General features: G+C 38.8%; 1 protein-coding gene and 1 pseudogene across 4 annotated transcripts in view; one reads left to right on the forward strand and one right to left on the reverse strand.

The window, feature by feature from the left end:
• Positions 1-19401, forward strand: part of PIK3CB (phosphatidylinositol-4,5-bisphosphate 3-kinase catalytic subunit beta) — a 198022-nt gene that overhangs the window by 74530 nt on the left and 104091 nt on the right. Inside the window, exon 3 of one of the 4 annotated variants that reach the window (XM_067033692.1) lies at positions 14826-14915. The exons of the other annotated variants lie outside the window; for them this stretch is intronic. The gene's annotated coding sequence lies outside the window, so the exon portion shown is untranslated. The remainder of the gene's footprint in view (positions 1-14825; positions 14916-19401) is intronic. 4 annotated transcript variants of the gene reach the window in all.
• Positions 10970-11064, reverse strand: LOC131757886 (small nucleolar RNA SNORA11; annotated as a pseudogene).

Below are 19401 nucleotides of genomic sequence, written 5' to 3' on the forward strand. Positions count from 1 at the left end.
AACATTGTGGGGATGAAATATATCTTTCTTGGTAATATACATCCAATTAGAATAATTTATTATTTCTTTCTTGTTGGTAAGTGTGATTGAACATTTAGATTAGAATACTGGAGAGCAAACTGAAAACTAGGAACACTGAAAAAATTAATTAGCATTATTTAATAAAAATTAAATATTTGAATCAAAACCACTTAAATAATTTTAAATTGAGTATCTTAAAGAGGTTAGCAGTATACAATCTATTGGAATAGTGGGGTGATGTGACTTTTTAAAAAATAATCTTTGTAGGAAGATTGTTAACATTTTTTAGACCTGAGAATCTGCTGAATTAAATTTTTTCATTAGCCCATTTGGTCTGAAGAAATAATACCAATAATGTCCTGTCTCCACTCCCCATTGGAGGCATTGTTATGGATTATGTATCTAAATTTCATTTTATACTTTTTTTTTTTCTTTTCTTTTCTTTTTTTTTTTTTTGCGGTACGCGGGCCTCTCACTGTTGTGGCCTCTCCCGTTGCAGAGCACAGGCTCTGGACGTGAAGGCTCAGTGGCCATGGCTCACGGGCCCAGCCGCTCCGCGGCATGTGGGATCTTCCCGGACCAGGGCACGAACCCGTGTCGCCTGCATCGGCAGGCGGACTCTCAACCACTGCGCCACCAGGGAAGCCCCTCTATTTATACTTTAATCTGACAATAATGACTTAAAAAGTTGTTGGGAACGTGGGAGTTATTTAAAATTCTCTACTATCTTTTAAATAATTCTAATTTATATGGCTTGTTTCAAACCTTATTATTTGTTCAGAGATTATCAGTGGAAGGAGCAAGAAAAAGGTAGGGTAAAAAGTATGAATTGTAGAGCATGCTGTGGTTTGACGTTCCATATGCATTTTGATATTCACTGCATTTCTAAACCCGTCTTAAAGCATAGACTATTGCTCAGACTCTGCTGCTCTGTGTGACCTTCAGGATAGTAAGTTCTCAGACGATAGGCTTCTGGGATTAGCCTTGACTGATTTTGGAGAGGCCTAAATTCTTACCACAAAAAAATCCTCAATAGAGAAAGAGATACCATACCAGTTAGAAATGAAAAACACTGACACTCCAAAATGGGCCATGGGTGACAACAGTTAGTTTAATTTGATTTAATTTATTTTAAAAACACAATGTCTTTTATTTGAATACTGAATACATTATGTTAGTACACAGAGTACGCTGAGAATGGAATTTTTTAAGTAAAAAATAACAGCAGCAATACAATTAAAATGGAAAAAACATAGTTCCTAGTAACTTTTTAATATAACATGAATGACAAATAGACATGTCAGCATTCTGTGAAGTCCACTTAGGGCATTACATTATCTGATAAACTGTAGTTTAATTTAAATTTACTGTAGATGAATATTTGGAATTGGAATGTTTTTGGAATTTTTTTTTTTCCCTTGGAAAACAGGATTTTATTGTGGGGTGTTCTATTTTATCACAGTAAGAATTATTCTCAAAGCAAATAATCTCTAAGATACTGAAGTATTCAGTTTATTTGGATAGTAGACTTTAATATATTAAAAGTTTCAAAGCCTAAGGTAAGCAAGCAACAAGTCAATAAAATCACAACTCAGTTCTAACATTTTCATGAGGTATCATTCACTTTGAAATGCAAAAAGACAATGTTGAAGTGAAATGACCTCTAACATAAATTACATCAGTGTGATCAAACATATACAGAAATACAAATTCTAGTAAATATAAAAAATTTTTGATTTTTTTTTTTAACATCTCAGGCAAATTTTATTTATAAGCCACATGCCTAAAACCAAAATATGGAGAGATTGAAAATAACCCTCTTCTCTTTTCAGCAGTTGCCCACTGCTTTGAGTGTATAAGGACTTGGGAGAGGGAGAGGGAGTCACGATGTTGTGGGTGGTCCCAAGTAATGCTTCTGTTGGGTCTCCTTCTTTCTCCAGAAGAGCTCTGGGGCAGCCCTCATGTTATCTGTCCACTCACCCCTATAGTACTGGGCTCAGTGTGCTGTGTTATTATTATTATTTTTTAAAATTTTTGGCCGCGTTGGGTCTTCCTTGCTGTGTGAGGGCTTTCTCTAGTTGTGGCGATCAGGGCTACTTTTCGTTGTGGTGAGCAGGGGCTACTCTTCGTTGCAGTGTGCGGGCTTCTCATCGTGGTGGCTTCTCTTGTTGCGGAGCATGGGCTTTAGGCACTCAGGCATCAGTAGTTGGCAGCACGCGGGCTCAGTAGTTGTGGCTCACGGGCTCTAGAGCGCAAGCTCGGTAGTTGTGGCACACAGGCTTTGTTGCTCCGCGGCATGTGGGATCTTCCTGGACCAAGGATGGAACCTGTGTCCCCTGCATCGGCAGGCAGATTCTTTAACCACTGCGCCAGGGCTTCCCTGGTGGTGCAGTGGTTGAGAGTCTGCCTGCCGATGCAGGGGACACGGGTTCGTGCCCCAGTCTGGGAAGATCCCACATGCCATGGAGCGGCTGGGCCCGTGAGCCATGGCCGCTGAGCCTGCGTGTCTGGAGCCTGTGCTCCGCAACGGGAGAGGTCACAACAGTGAGGGGCCCACGTACTGCAAAAAAACCCAAACCAAACCAAACCAAAACAAACTACTGCACCACCAGGGAAGCCCTGCTGTGTTATTGTATACTGGAATACATCAACAGCAGCAAGGCAAAGAGCAAGGCCTCAACTCAGAAATCTGTTGTAATACAGTTATTTGGGAATGGTGTCTTACCCTCCTACACTCCGCCTGTTCTCTCCCTCCCCGTGGAGTTCTTGTAGTCTTTAAAAAATTTTTGATTTTATAAGTAATCAGAAATGCAGATTAACTCAGATAATTTTAAATAATTGACTAAGATTAAAAAGCTTTATTACAGTTCTGTTGATGGATACTGTGTACATCCATTAATGTAGTGGAGATACAAATTGGTAAAACCTTTCTTTTTTAAAAAATAAATTTATTTATTTATTTTTGGCTGTGCTGGGTCTTCCTTTCTGTGGGCAGTCTTCCCCTGGTTGGGGGCGAGCGGGGGCTACTCTTCATCGTGGTGCGTGGGCTTCTCATTGTCGTGGCTTCTCTTTTTTTTTTTTTTTTTGCGGTACGCGGGCCTCTCACTGTTGTGGCCTCTCCCGTTGCGGAGCACAGGCTCCGGACCCGCAGGCTCAGCGGCCATGGCTCATGGGCCTAGCCTCTCCACTGCATGTGGGATCTTCCCGGACCGGGGCACGAACCCATGTCCCCTGCATTGGCACGCGGACTCTCAACCATGCACCACCAGGGAAGCCCTGTGGCTTCTCTTGTTGTGGGGCACAGGCTCTACACGCGCAGGCTCAGTAGTTGTGGCTCACGGGCTTAGTTGCTCCGCGGCATGTGGGATCTTCCCAGACCAGGGCTCAAACCTGTGTCCTCTGCATTGGCAGGCAGATTCTTAAGCACTGCGCCACCAGGAAAGCCCAAACCTTTCTTGAAAGTACCTTTCTAGGAAGTTTTGCAATATGTATAAAGAATCTTTTTTTTTTTTTTTTGTATAAAGAATCTTAAAGAAGTTTATAATAAAGATTCTAAACCCTGTTAGACCCAATCCCCCTTTTGTAGTATGTTTTATAATATTTGTTTTACTATACTGAAAAGAAATTTATAGGTAATATAATCCACTTACACACATAAGAAAAATATGCTTTAACTATAATATAAAAGAAGTTCATTTGTTATAAAAAGTGTGCTATTTACATGCTAAAAAATATGTAAACCCTCAGGTACAACTGTAGTAGACTGTAGTCAGATGCTTGTATCTGAAGTTAGATCACTTGTGTAAAGACTGACACAGGGATGTTGTGTTGGTAACTTAAATTCCATGAGAAGTACATGCAGCTGCTATTTTTGATTCTACATCATGGCTCACAAAATAACAAACCAAATGAAAAATCCTTACTCTGGTTGCATGGCTTTTCATTCACAAACAGCACAAAAAGTCACTAAACACTTCTCTCTCAGGAGCCGTGATAGATACTCCAGTGGTTTTGGGCTTCATAAAGTAAAATGTCTACTAATGTACACACAAGGTAGGAATTGCTTTGTCACATTCTATGCCATTGATATTTTGCAGTGCCCAGTGTGTAGTTTGATGAAGGAATTTTCTTTTTTGTTGTTGTTTTGAATTTTAGAATTTTATTTTTTTATACAGCAGGTTCTTATTAGTTATCCATTTTATACATATTAGTGAATATATGTCAATCCCAATATCCCAGTTCATGCCACCACCCCCGCCCCCACCACTTTCCCCCCTTGGTGTCCATTCGTTTGTTCTCTACATCTGTGTCTCTATTTCTGCCCTGCAAACTGGTTCATCTGTACCATTTTTCTAGGTTCCACATATATGCCTTAATATACAATATTTGTTTTTCTCTTTCTGACTTATTTCACTCTGTATAACAGTGTCTAGATCCATCCACGTCTCTACAAATGACCCAATTTCGTTCCTTTTTATGGCTGAGTAATATTCCATTGCATATATGTACCAAATCTTCTTTTACCATTGATCTGTCGATGGGCATTTAGGTCGCTTCCATGACCTGCCTATATTGTAAATAGTGTCACATTGAACGTTGGGGTGCATGTGTCTTTTTGAAATATGGTTTTTCTCTGTGTATGTGCCCAGTAGTGGGATTGCTGTATCATATGGTAATTCTGTTTTTAGTTTTTTAAGGAACCTCCATACTGTTCTTCACAGTGGCTGTATCTATTTACATTCCCACCAACAATGCAAGAGGGTTCCCTTTTCTCCACACCCTCTCCAGCATTTATTGTTTTATAGATTTTCTGATGATGCCCATTCTAACTGGGGTGAGGTGATACCTCATTGTAGTTTTGATTTGCATTTCCTAATAGTGACGTTGAGCAGCTTTTCATGTGCTTCTTGGCCATCTGTATGTCTTCTTTGGAGAAATGTCTATGTCTTCTGCCCGTTTTTTGATTGGGTTGTGTGTTTTTTTAAAAAATATTGAGCTGTATGAGCTGTTTATATATTTTGGAGATTAATCATTTGTCCGTTGATTCATTTGCAAATATTTTCTCCCATTCTGCGGGTTGTCTTTTCGTCTTGTTTGTACTTTCCTTTGCTTTGCAAAAGCTTTTAAGTTTCATTAGGTCCCATTTGTTTATTTTTTATTTTTTAAAAACTCATTTATTTATTTTTGGCTGCATTAGGTCTTCGTTGCGGTGAGTGGGCTTCTCATTGTGGTGGCTTCTCTTGTTGCAGAGCACGGACTCTAGGCATATGGGTTTCAGTAGTTGTGTCATGCGGGCTCAGTAGTTGTGGCTTGCTGACTTACTAGTTGTGGCTCATTGACGTAGTTGTGGCTCGCTAGATCTAGAGCACAAGCTCAGTAATTGTGGCGCACGGGCTTAGTTGCTCCACGGTATGTGAGATCTTCCTGGACCAGGGATCGAACCCATGTCCCCTGCATTGGTAGGCAGATTCTCAACCACTATGCCACCAGGGAAGCCCCCATTTGTTTAGTTTGTTCTTATTTCCATTACTCTAGTAGGTGGATCAAAAAAGATCTTGCTGTGATTTATGTCAAAGAGTGTTCTTCTTATGTTTTCCTCTAAGAGTTTTATAGTGTCTGGTGTTACATTTAGGTCTCGAATCCATTTTGAGTTTATTTTTGTGTGTGGTGTGAGGGAGTGTTCCAATTTCATTCTTTTACATGTAGCTGTCCAGTTTTCCCATCACCACTTATTGAAGAGACTGTCTTTTCTCCATTGTATATCCTTGCCTCCTTTGTCATAGATTAGTTGACCATAGGTGTGTGAGTTTAATCTCTGGGTTTTCTGTCCTGTTCCATTGATCTATATTTCTGTTTTTGTGCCAGTACCATATTGTCTTGATTACTGTAGCTTTGTAATATAGTCTGAAGTCAGGGAGTCTGAGTCCTCCAACTCTTTTTTTCACTCAAGACTGCTTTGGCTATTTGGGGTCTTATGTGTCTCCATACAAATTTTAAGATTTTTTGTTCTAGTTCTGTAAAAAATGCCATTGGCAATTTGATAGGGATTGCATTGAATCTGTAGATTGCTTTGGTAGTGTAGTCATTTTCACAGTATTGATTCTTCTAATCCAAGAACATGGTATATCTCTCCATCTGTTGGTATCATCTTTATTGTGTGTGTGTGTGTGTGTGTGTGTGTGTGTGTGTGTGTGTGTGTGTGTGTGGTACATGGGCCTCTCGCTGCTGTGGCATTTGCCATTGTGGAGCACAGGCTCCGGATGTGCAGGCTCGGTGGCCATGGCTCATGGGCCCAGCCACTCCGCGGCATGTGGGATCTTCCTGGACCGGGGCACGAACCCGTGTCCCCTGCATTTGCAGGCAGATTCTCAACCACTGCGCCACCAGGGAAGCCCGGTATCCTCTTTAAATTTCTTTCATCAGTGTCTTATAGTTTTCTGCATACAGGTCTCTTGTTTCCCTAGGTAGGTTTATTCCTAGGTATTTTATTCTTTTTGTTGCAGTGGTAAATGGGAGTGTTTCCTTAATTTCTATTTCAGGTTTTTCATCATTAGTGTATAGGAATGCAAGAGATTTCTGTGCATTAATTTTGTATCCTGCAACTTTACCAAATTCATTGATTAGCTCTAGTAATTTTCTGGTGGCATCTTTAGGATTCTCTGTGTATAGTATCACGTTATCTGCAGACAGTGCAGTTTTACTTCTTCTTTTCCAAATTGGATTCCTTTTCTTTCTTTTTCTTCTCTGATTGCCGTGGCTAGGACTTCCAAAACTATGTTGAATAATAGTGGCGAGAGTGGACATCCTTGTCTTGTTCCTGATCTTAGAGGAAATGCTTTCAGTCTTTCACCATTGAATATGAAGTTTGCTGCAGATTGTCATATATGGCCTTTATTATATTGAGGTAGGTTCCCTCTATGCCCACTCTCTGGAGAGTTTTTATCATAAATGGGTGTTGAATTTTGTCAAAAGCTTTTTCTGCATCTTTTTCTGAGATGATCATATGGTTTTTATTCTTCAGTTTGTTAATATGGTGTATCACATTGATTGATTTGTGTATTTTGAAGAATTCTTGCATCCCTGGGATAAATCCCACTTGATCATGGTGTATGATCCTTTTAATTTGTTGTTGGATTCTGTTTGCTGGTATTTTGTTGAGGATTTTTGCATCTATATTCATCAGTGATATTGGTCTGTAAGTTTCTTTTTTTGTAGTATCTTTGTGTGGTTTTGGTATCAGGGTGATGGTGGCCTCATAGAATGAGTTTGGGAGTGTTCCTTCCTCTGCAATTTTTTGGAAGAGTTTGAGAAGGATGGGTGTTAGTTCTTCTTTAAATGTTTGATAGAATTCACTTGTGAAGCCATCTGGTCCTGGACTTTTATTTATTGGAAGATTTTAAATCACAGTTTCAATTTCATTACTTGTGATTGGTCTGTTCATATTTTCTATTTCTTCCTGGTTCAGTCTCGGAAGGTTATACCTTTCTAAGAATTTGTCCATTTCTTCCAGGTTGTCCATTTTATTGGCATAGAGTTGCTTGTAGTAGTCTCTTAGGATGCTTTATATTTCTGCAGTGTCTGTTGTAATTTCTCTTTTTTCATTTCTTTTTTTTTTTTTGCGGTACGCAGGCCTCTCAGTGTTGTGGCCTCTCCCGTTGCGGAGCACAGGTTCCGGACGCACAGGCCCAGCGGCCATGGCTCATGGGCCCAGCTGCTCCGTGGCATGTGGGATCTTCCCAGACAGGGGCACGAACCCCTGTCCCCTGCATCGGCAGGTGGACTCTCAACCACTGCGCCACCAGGGAAGCCCTCATTTCTCATTTTATTGATTTAAGTCCTCTCCTTCCGTTTCTTGATGAGTCTTGCTAAGTGTTTATCAATTTTGTTTATCTTCTCCAAGAACCAGCTTTTAGTTTTATTGATCTTTGCTATTGTTTTCTTTGTTTCTATTTCATTTATTTCTGCTCTGATCTTTATGATTTCTTTCCATCTGCTAACTTTGTGTTTTGTTTGTTCTCCTTTCTTTAGTTCCTTTAGGTGTAAGGTTAGATTTTTTATTTGAGATTTTTCTTATTTCTTGAGGTAGGCTTGTATTGCTATAAACTTCCCTCTTAGAACTGCTTTTGCTGCATCCCATAGGTTTTGGATCGTCGTGTTTACATTGTCATTTGTTTCTAGGTATTTTTTGATTTCCTGTTTGATTTCTTCAGTGATCTCTTGGTTATTTAGTAACGTATTGTTTAGCCTCCATGTGTTTGTGTTTTTTACGTTTTTTTTCCCCTGTAATTGATTTGTAATCTCTTAGCATTCTGGTCAGAAAAGATGCTTGATATGATTTCAATTTTCTTAAATTTACTGAGGCTTGATTTGTGACCCAAGATGTGATCTGTCCTGGAGAGTGTTCTGTGTGCACTTGAGGAGAAAGTGTAATCTGCTGTTTCTGGATGGAATGTCCTATAAATATCAATAAAGTCTATCTGGTCTGTTGTGTCATTTAAAGCTTGTGTTTCTGTATTAATTTTCTGTTTGGATGATCTGTCCATTGGTGTAAGTGAGCTGTTAAAGTCCCCCACTATTATTGTGTCACTCGATTTCCTCTTTTATAGCTGTTAGCAGTTGCCTTATGTCTTGAGGTTCTCCTATGTTGGGTACATATATATTTATAATTGTTATATCTTCTTCTTGGATTGATCCCTTGATCATTATGTAGTGTCCTTATTTGTCTCTTGTAACAGTCTTATTTTAAAGTCTATTTTATCTGATATGAGTATTGCTGCTCCAGCTTTCTTTTGAAGATATTTTCTTGGGTCCTTTCTCTGTCTCTTCTCCCTCTGGGACTCCCATAATGTGAATGTTGGTGCATTTAATGTTGTCGCAAAGTTCTCTTAGGCTGTCTTCAATTCTTTTCATTCTTTTTTCTTTATTCTGTTCTGTGGCAGTTAATTCCACCATTTTTTCTTCCAGGTCACTTATCCGTTCTTCTGCCTCAGTTATTCTGCTATTGATTCCTTCTATTGTATTTTTCATTTCAGTTATTGTATTATTCATCTGTTTTTCTTTAATTCTTCTAGGTCTTTGTTAAACATTTCTTGCATCTTCTTGATCTTTACCTCCATTGTTTTTCCGAGGTCCTGGATCATCTTCACTATCATTCTGAATTATTTTTCTGTCAGGTTTCCTATCTCCACTTCTTTTAGATGTTTTTCAGGGGTTTTATCTTGTTCCTTCATCTGGTACATAGCCCTTTGCCTTTTCATCTTGTCTATCTTTCTGTGAATGTGGTTTTTGTTCCACAGGCTGTAGGACTGTAGTTCTTCTTGCTTCTGCTCTCTCCCCTCTTGGTGAAGGAATTTTGCAGTAGCTCGTTCTGCTTTCTCTCTGAGTATTGTCATTAACATTATCATTGGAACCTTTTCTTGCAGTTGTGAAATTGTGTTTGTCTTGTTACAAGGAATGTATATTTAATTTTTACCCCTCTGATTTTTGTCTCTTTGAATTAATTTTGAGCCACTGATCCTAAGGTGAATGATGCAACATAATACTAACAATAAATACTTAACAAAAGTAAATGCTGTAGCAGAAGTGAAGTAAAAATACATTTGCTAAGATTTGGAAGCATCCCATTAACTCTTACCCAAGGGAAATTGAACAACACACCTCTGCTAGCATAGAGTTGGGTTGTGGGATTTTTGTAGAAAACGTTATTAATTTTGAGAAATGCATGTGAGCAAATCACCTGTAGGTCCCTAGAGACCACCTTTTAAGAAATACTGTTTTGGCTTCTCTGGTGGTGCAGTGGTTGAGAATCTGCCTGCCAATGCAGGGGACACAGGTTCGACCCCTGGTCTGGGAAGATCCCATATGCCGTGGAGCAGCTATACCGTGAGCCACAACTACTGAGCCTGCGCGTCTGGAGCCTGTGCTCCATAACAAGAGAGGCCGCAACAGTGAGAGGCCCGCGCACCGTGATGAAGAGTGGCCCCCACTTGCTGCAACTAGAGAAAGCCCTCACACAGAAACAAAGACCCAACACAGCCAAAAATAATAAATAAATAAATAATTTTTTTTTTTTAAAGAAATACTGTTTTACTTTCACATCAAGCAAACAAGACTGATGATTTTTTAAAAAAATTAATTAATTTATTTTTTGTCTGTGTTGAGTCTTCATTTCTGGGTGAGGGCTTTCTCTAGTGGCGGCAAGTGGGGGCCACTCTTCATCGTGGTGCGCGGGCCTCTCACTGTCACGGCCTCTGCTGTTGCAGAGCACAGGCTGCAGATGCGCAGGCTCAGTAGTTGTGGCTCACGCTCTAGTTGCTCCGCAGCATGTGGGATCTTCCCAGACCGTGGCTCAAACCCATGTCCCCTGCATTGGCAGGCAGATTCTCAACCACTGCGCCACCAGGGAATATAAGAGTGAAACAAAGGTTTTGCTATAAACGTCTACCCTGAGTGTTAATTCTTTTTAAGACTTTTTTTTTTTAACTAAGGCTGAGCTGCACTGACACATGATAATCACCAAAGTCCCTAGTTCATCTTAGGGTTCTCTTTATGAAGTGAATAGTGTTGCACTTTCTGTGGTTTTGGAGAAAAGTATGATGACATAAAATCATTATAATGTCATATAAAGTATTTTCATCGCTCATAAAAACTTCTGTATTCTATGTATTCATCTCCCCTCCCCCCCAAACTCCTGGCAACCACTGTTCTTTTTATTGTCGCCATTGTTTTGCCTTTTCCAGAATGGCATATAGAAGGAATCTGTTTTTCTTTTTTCCTTGAAGAGAGGGGTTCAAAGGCTTTATGCCTATAACACCACTCATGGCCCAGCTACACATGGACCAGACAGGCTACAGGTGGCAAACACCGCCACTAAATACTGTAGCTTTCCTTCCAGTACTGAGCCCTGTCCCACTGGTCCTGCCCAGCAGCCATGTGCAGGTGAATGGGTATCTGTTGGGTATCTGTTCATAGGAAGGCCACAAGTTTTGTGCCCCTTGTCACAATGAACCCTGATTCCTGTCAGGTGTGTTGTAAACAGACGAGGAGACTGATGATTTATGCTGTGAATAGGAGGCATGGCTGTTCCTTTTGTTGGAAAGAAACTGGTCTCACTGTAAATTAATATGTCATCAATTATTGACATTTTGTGTTTTGTTGTTGTTTGTTTTTGTTTTTTGCCACACGGCATGTGGGATCCTGGTTCCTCAAACAGGGATCAAACCCATGTCCCCTGCAGTGGAAGTGCAACGTCTTGACCACTGGACCGCCAGGGAAGTCCCTTGAGTGCTTTTTTATGTGAAGTGCTGTGCAAAGTTCTTTTCTGTATGTGCTGTTTTATTTAATCCTTTAACTTTGCAGGGTGGAAAGTTCTTATTCATAAATTAGTTATCCGGGCTTCCCTGGTGGTGCAGTGGTTGAGAGCCCGCCTGCCGGTGCAGGGGACACGGGTTCGTGCCCCGGTCCGGGAAGATCCCACATGCCGCGGAGCGGCTGGGCCTGTGAGCCGTGGCCGCTGAGCCGCACGCCCGGAGCCTGTGCTCCGCAACGGGAGAGGCCACCACAGTGAGAGGCCCGCGTACCGCAAAAAAAAAAAACAAAAACAAAAAACCATAAATTAGTTATCCAAGGTTATGAAATCCAAGCTATACAAAAAATATGTTGGTGAAACAATATTACAAAAAGGACTACTTAGTGTTTCAATAATAAATCTTTGTGGATCTGGATATTAATGAACTTTATACTTGATTAAGGAGAATGACAGAATGATGGGTTCAGTGACTTAAGATTAGACTTTATTTTAAATATCAAAATAGAAAAAGTAACATTTACATACTAGATAATTTTATGAAATGATTCCTTTATTGAATTTGAAATTTATACTTTGGAGCTATGTCTTTTAAGATCTTAGGATAGTAATCTGGTTTTTGGAGGGGAATTTAATAATATTATATATTTTATTTGTACAATTTTAAAATTTAAAAAGAAATTTTATTTTTGCCATGCTGCTTGGCTTGTGGGATCTTAGTTCCTCAGCCAGTGATCGAACCCGGGCCCCCTGCAGTGGAAGTGTGGTGTCCTAACCACTGGACTGACAGGGAATTCCCTGTACTATTTCAGTTTTAGATATATACTTTCCTCTTCAGGATATTTACTGTGATTACCAGCTGTTTGTGCATTATAGGTTGCTTGTTGGGAAAAGTTTTGAAAGAGAGGAATTGCTTAAGCAAGACAGGAGTTAATCTTGTCAGTGTCTAGGTTAGACACAGAAACCGTCTTGGTATGTTAAGTGTTGTAGTTTTAAAAAAATCGCTCTGCATTCATAGAGATTGAAATAAATCTGGCTTATAAGAAATATACTTGTTTTACAGAGGCATATTAAGTATTTATAAATGTATTCTGTTTATATTAACATTAACTACTAAGAATGAAAATCTGACGTTTGGAAATGTCAGGTTCCAAACTGAGGAACACTGACATATTAAGAATAGCTATCCTAGGTCTAACCTGAGTTCTTCCTTTGGACTATTGGACTATTCTAAGTGTCTTGAATAATAGAACTTTTAAAAAAAGTGTATAATCTGTATGCTCTCATTAATGAAACATTGAAAAAAGCAAATATTTATTTATAGTTTCTTTTGAACTATATTAGTATATTTCCTTCCATCTTTAATTTCTTTCTTTCTTTTGTTCTTTCAGTTTTGTTGAGATATAATTGACATCCAGCACTGTATAAGTTTAAGTCGTACAACATAATGATTTGACTTACATACATCATGGAATGATTACTACAACAGATTTAATGAAAATTTGTTATCTCATATTGACACAATATTAAAGAAATAGAAAAAATATACATTTTTTCCTTATGAGAATACTTAGGATTTACTCTCTTAACAACTTTCATATATAATGTATAGTAGTGTTGTACATTATATAACACTACTATATATATATATAGTAGTGTTAACTACTATATTAACTACTAATATATAGTAGTGTTAGTTATTTTCATCATGTGTACATTACATCTCTAGTACTTATTCATCTTATAACTGGGAGGTTATACTTTTGACTAACTTCATCTAATTCCCCCTTCCTCCCTTCCCCCCCCTCCCATCCTCTGGTTTTCCAGCCTAAGTTTCCATGCATTAGATTGTACTTACGATTTTTTCCTTTTTACAGTTAACAGAATTCTAATTATACTTTTTGTACTGCTTTACATTTTACTCTATCCATATCATCTATAAACATGTCCATAGTATTGTACACATATGACAAACTTCAGTATAAATAGCTGCTTAATATGCCATCAAATGGGTATATTATTGTTTGTCTATCTATTTCTTGATATTTGGACCATTAGGTTATTTGCACGTTTGTCACGTTTGTATGTTTTTGCTTTGTGTATGAAAATTTTCCTGAATTCAAGTTTTTAAATAGGTAAATTACTGGGTTAGTAGGTTTAAAAAGTTTTCAAGGCTCAGTGCATATTTGCAAATATTTTCTGAAGGCTATTTAGAGTGCCCTCCCCCCCCCCCCCCCGCACGGGGCATCCAGGATCTTAGTTCCCCAACCAGGGATCAAAAACATGCCCTCAAAAAAAAAAAAAACAAAACCATGCCCTCTGCAGTGGAAACGTGGATTCGTAACTACTGGATTGCCAGGGAAGCCCCCACCTTCTATTTTAAGAGGATAAATTTGAATGTTATTTCGATACAAATGATAAGGTATATAGTACTGTTTTAGCAGTTATTCTTTAATAATTTGTAGAATTGGGCTTCCCTGGTGGCGCAGTGGTTGAGAGTCCTGCCGATGCAGGGGACACAGGTTCGTGCCGCGGTCTGGGAAGATCCCACATGCTGCGGAGCGGCTGGGCCCGTGAGCCATGGCCGCTGAGCCTGAGCGTCCGGAGCCTGTGCTCCGCAATGGGAGAGGCCACAACAGTGAGAGGCTCGCGTACCGCAAAAAAAAAAAAAAAAAAAAAGAATTACTTTAGAGAGATCTTTTACATGGAATTACAATGTAATTGTAATCATTACAATGATTCAGGTAAAATAACGATCTTTAACAAATGGAGTTCTATACTGTTCAGTTTGCAGTGTTCAGTATAATGCATACTTCATTGTAAACAAATCAGCAAACAAGGTTGATTTGTTGTCTTTGAACAGTAGAAGTGGAGGGATGGGAAGGACAGAAACCCAGATAAATCAAAATCCCATCACTTAAATTGTCTGTGATTGAAGCCTGAAGGTTGAGATAATAAATGTGGTGTTCATGATAAGTGCACTGCCCCTTCCAGTTCTTTTATGAACATTAACCTATTAGCTATATCTTATAATAGTAAAGAAATAAATACTAGGTAAATACTATTCCATTTAATATTTTTAAAAAATTCACTTTGAATCTCTCTTAAATTTTTTTTCCATGATTTTCCAAAGAAGTTTTTGTGTGAACTACTTGTTCATTTGTCTAACAAGTTTATGTTGATTTCTACTTATCACTTGATTGAAAGAAGTAAAATCCTGTAGTTCTGCTGGCACATTGCTAGGGAAGCTGAGAATGTCTAAACCCTTTCCTCTCTTTCTGCTAGTGAACAATTGACAGGATATGGGTTTGTAATTACAGTCTAAGTGTTTAGTTGAGCTAATTGTCACTACTGAAGTTCCTGTGTCCTCTGATAGCTTCCTTGAAAAGTTGTTTTCATAAGTAGTTTCATGCTTGTCCTCAGTCTTTGATCATTTGCTTAATGCTCAAACAAAAGAGTGATACCAGACTGAGGTACGGTCTTGTGTTTGCTGTACTAGGTTAACCCTGTGCTAGAGTCACCCTGTGAAGGATTGTTGTGCTAAGGCAACCCTGTGAAGAACATTTCCTTTAAAGAAGAAAAAAAAAAGGTAAAGAAGAAATAATTATAGAGTATGTTAATTGCTTGGAAAAAAGTCTTACTTCCGTCCTGGCTCTGCTTTTGTGTTACCTGGGTAATTTACTTGATTTATCTGGGCCTTAGTTTCCTTATCTTTAAAATAGGAAGGGTCTGTCACTCCTAAGGTACCTTCCAACCTGAAACTCTGAGTTACTTCTCAGGCTGGACTCTCCTGTGTGATGCTCCCTATAAAATAAGGGTGACTAAGGGAAATAGGAACCAGAATATATTTATTTTCAATTATGTAGCAGTAATTTCATTTTCTTCAGAATATCTTTATAAAAGATTTATCTGTTACCACTTGATTTGTTACCTCCTTTGTTTAGCAACAGTGTCAGTTTTAGATCAGATAAAGGACATACTATTTTAATTGCAGCACAGCACATTTTGTGAGTATGCCCCCCTCTCAATACTTACCTTAAAAGTTATGTGTATAGGGGTGGGATAGGGAGGATGGGAGCGAGGCTCAGGAGGGAGGCTCAAGATATGGCTTGATCCACTTTGGTGTACAACAGAAACTAACAGTATTGTGAAGCAATTATACTCCAATAAAGATCTATTAAAAAAAGAAAATATTGTACAGTACAGAGAAATACAGTCATTATTTTGTAATAACTTCAAATAGAGTGTAATTGAGTATAATATATAAAACATTGAATCACTATGTTGCACACCTGAAACATTATATTGTAAATAAACTATACTTCAATTTAAAAAAATAAAATTAAAGGTTAAAAAAAAGAAAAAAATGTATACGTATAGTTGATTCACTTCTCTGTACAGTAGAAACTAACACAACATTGTAAAGCCACTATACTCCAATAAAATTTTTTAAAAAGTGTTATGCAGGAAGCTCTTAAGTGCTACAAGTTACCCTGTAGTTTTTTAAAGGAATTTTAAAATTAATTTTTGCCTGAGTTGGGTCTTCATTGCTGTGCGTGGGCTTTCTCTAGTTGCGGCGAGTGGGGGCTACTCTTTGTTGCGGTGCGCGGGCTTCTCATTGCGGTGGCTTCTCTTGTTGTGGAGCATGGGCTCTAGGCACGCAGACTTCAGTAGTTGTGGCACACGGGCTTAGTTGCTCCACGGCATGTGGGATCTTCCCGGAGCAGGGCTCGAACCCATGTCCCCTGCATTGGCAGGCAGATTCTTAACCACTGTGCCACCAGGGAAGCCCTGTTTCGTTTTGTTTTCTTTAAAACTATGGACTTCATTTAATAATAGTACATTGGTTCATCAGTTGTAACAAATGTGTTGCACTAATGTGAGGTAATAATAGGGGAAGCTGTGGGGGAGAACTATCTTACTTTCTGCTCAATTTTTCCATAAACCTAAAACTGCTCTACAAACAATTGTCTCAATTATTTTTTAAAAACTGTAAATCATCAAGACATAGAGGAATGAGGCATCTCTTAACTTGGGGGGCCATTTTTTCTTTCTAAAATGTTAGAACTGGTGCACCTCTCTTTCTTTACTGATTAGAAAGGAACTAGGAGGAATTGAGGAGAGAACCATTATTCTCCTGTATCAGACAGAAGTAAAAGTGAATTGTAGCCATCTGTTCCTTTATGCACACTCCAAGCTGGGAGATACAGGAGAAAAAAGATCCTTCTTTGACTCTTCTGCCGGGCAATAGATAGCTTATGTTCTTTCTTTTTTTTTAAATTAATTTTTATTGGAGTATGGTTGCTTTACATTGTTGTGTTAGCCTCCACTTCATAACAAAATGAATCAGCCATACACTCCCCTGTAGTTTTAGTTAGATTACCCCATCAGTATGTTTAGTAAGGGTCTTGAAAACTAAGAGCCAATTATACTGGCCTTACATTCCTCTGATTGGTTAGGGGGCTAAAGTTTTCTTGACTTAGAGCTTCTTTTACCCTTCAAGAATTAGCCAAAGACAACATAGCCAAATACAAGAAAATCTATTGATTGTCAAGTAGAAATGTATGGGAAATTATGTTCATTATTTTTTTAAGTACAGACTACAGTTAGGTCTAGATGAATTGTGGAGACCCCATTAATCCTTTGAGAAATAGTAGGAATTGTCCTAGAGCAGGGATTCTGAAACTGGACAGTGTGAAATCCCCCCCATAAGATGCTTTTGGGCTTCCCTGGTGGCGCAGTGGTTGAGAATCTGCCTGCCGATGCAGGGGACACGGGTTTGTGCCCCGGTCCGGGAAGATCCCACATGCCATGGAGCGGCTGGGCCTGTGAGCCATGGCTGCTGAGCCTGCGCGTCTGGATCCTGTGCTCCGCAACGGGAGAGGCCACAACAGTGAGAGGCCCACCTACCGCAAAAAAAAAAAAAAAAAAAAAAAAGATGCTTTTGAAATTTGTAGGAGGTGATACTGTTGTACCTGTTGCTGATACAGTGATTGGGGGAGGTGCTACTATTATGTAATGGTTAAAAGTTTTATTATTATCTGAGCCTAGATCTGAACTTTATTTATTTACATAAAAATATAATACACAGCATTTTTACATGATTTTATTATTATTATTTTTAAATAAATTTATTTATTTATTTTTTGGTGTGTTGGGTCTTCATTGCTGTGCGCGGGCTTTCTCTAGTTGAGGTGAGTGGGGGCTACTCTTTGTTGCAGTGCACGGGCTTCTCATTGCGGTGGCTTCTCTTGTTGTGGAGCATGGGCTCTAGGCGCGCAGGCTTCAGTAGTTGTGGCACGTGGACTCCGTAGTTGTGGCTTGCGGGCTCTAGAATGCAGGCTCAGTAGTTGTGGTGCACAGGCTTAGTTGCTCCGTGTCATGTGGGATCTTCCCGGGCCAGGGCGCGAACCTGTGTCCCTTGCATTGGCAGGCAGTTTTTTTTTTTTTTTTTTTTTTTTTTTTGCGGTATGTGGGCCTCTCACTGTTGTGGTCTCTCCCGTTGCAGAGCACAGGCTCCGGACGCACAGGCTCACGGGCCTATCCGCTCCGGGGCATGTGGGATCTTCCCGGACCGGGGCACAAACCCGTGTCCCCTGCATCGGCAGGCGGACTCTCAACCACTGCGCCACCTGGGAAGCCTGGCAGGCAGATTCTTAACCACTGCACCACCAGGGAAGCCCTTTACATGATTTTAATACATTAATTTTGGAAGATATAAACTTGGAAGATAAAGATTTGTAAAATCAATGGCACCAGTGGCTTTTATGGCATTTGATCAGTCTGCATTTGTAGTTGTCACTTCCATGGTAATTCTTTGTATAGATTCAAACCTCTGACTACTTCATTGTGTAGGGGTATGGTTATGTCCAAGTATTCACATACTAAAATATACAATCTTATTTTTTTATTGTCCCTTTATATTATAATTAGGACATTATGTGAGTATAGTTTGAAATTGGCTATATGTGTATGTAAATTATATGAATAATTTCATTTCAGATTTTTAAAGTATTTGTAAATACTTATTTAGAAAGAATATTGACTATGAAGATTGAAAACCAGTCTCTTAGGTAGTATTTAACTTAAAGTACTTTGAAAACCTTGAGAAGTGGTCTAATAAAAGTGCTTTTATTAAAGTGACACACAAGTACAGCCTATATATCAGGCTGTAATTACATGGTATATGTCTATTTGTAGTGTTTATAAAGTCTGACAACCATTCTAACTCAGTTATTAGTAACTTGTTAATATGATAATATCAAGGTAGAAATTTATGTACCTGGATGTAACCTTTCATTACAGTTCACTTTCAGTATCTACAGAGGTTTGGTTCCAGGAGCTCTCACAGATACCAAAATCTGCCGATGCTCAAGTCCCTCATATAAAATGGTGTAGTATAATGAATACAGTCATTATACTGTCTGTGAAATTTTGATACGTGGTTGGTTGAATCTGCGGATGTGAAAGCCATGGATACAGAGGGCCTACTGTATTCCCTTTCATAATTCACTCCTTTTTGAGAAAAACATTTCTAGGTCTCATTTAAACACAGTATTGCTTTTCAAACATCATCAATATTTTGATGAATCATTAGAATCTTTCTGATGATTTTATGTCAAAAAGTTGATATTTTCAATATGAGAATTTTATCCTTGAAATAGAAGATAGAGGGATTAACAACAAGGTCCTACTATATAGCACAGGGAACAATATTCAATATCCTATCATAAACCATAAAGGAAAAGAGTATGAAAAAGAATGTACATATATGTATAACTGAATCACTTTGCTGTACAGTCGAAATTTATACAACATTGTAAATCAACTATACTTCAATAAAATAACTTTTTAAAAAATATTAAAGGTAGGGGTATTGATTTTGGAGATTGGTGTGATGTTGGCTTTAGTAAGCAAAGAGCATGGTTAACTGTAAAGCTAAGGGATTAAACTTTACGATGCATTTTGAGATGGCAGGAGAGAAGTACTTGACCCTTGCAATTTACTTTGCCAGTTACTAATGCTATTTATCTATTTATTTTTAGCTGCGTCGGGTCTTTGTTGCAGCCTGCAGG

Source organism: Kogia breviceps, chromosome 5 (genome assembly GCF_026419965.1).
Source record: "Kogia breviceps isolate mKogBre1 chromosome 5, mKogBre1 haplotype 1, whole genome shotgun sequence".
Taxonomy (NCBI): Eukaryota; Metazoa; Chordata; class Mammalia; order Artiodactyla; family Physeteridae; genus Kogia; species Kogia breviceps.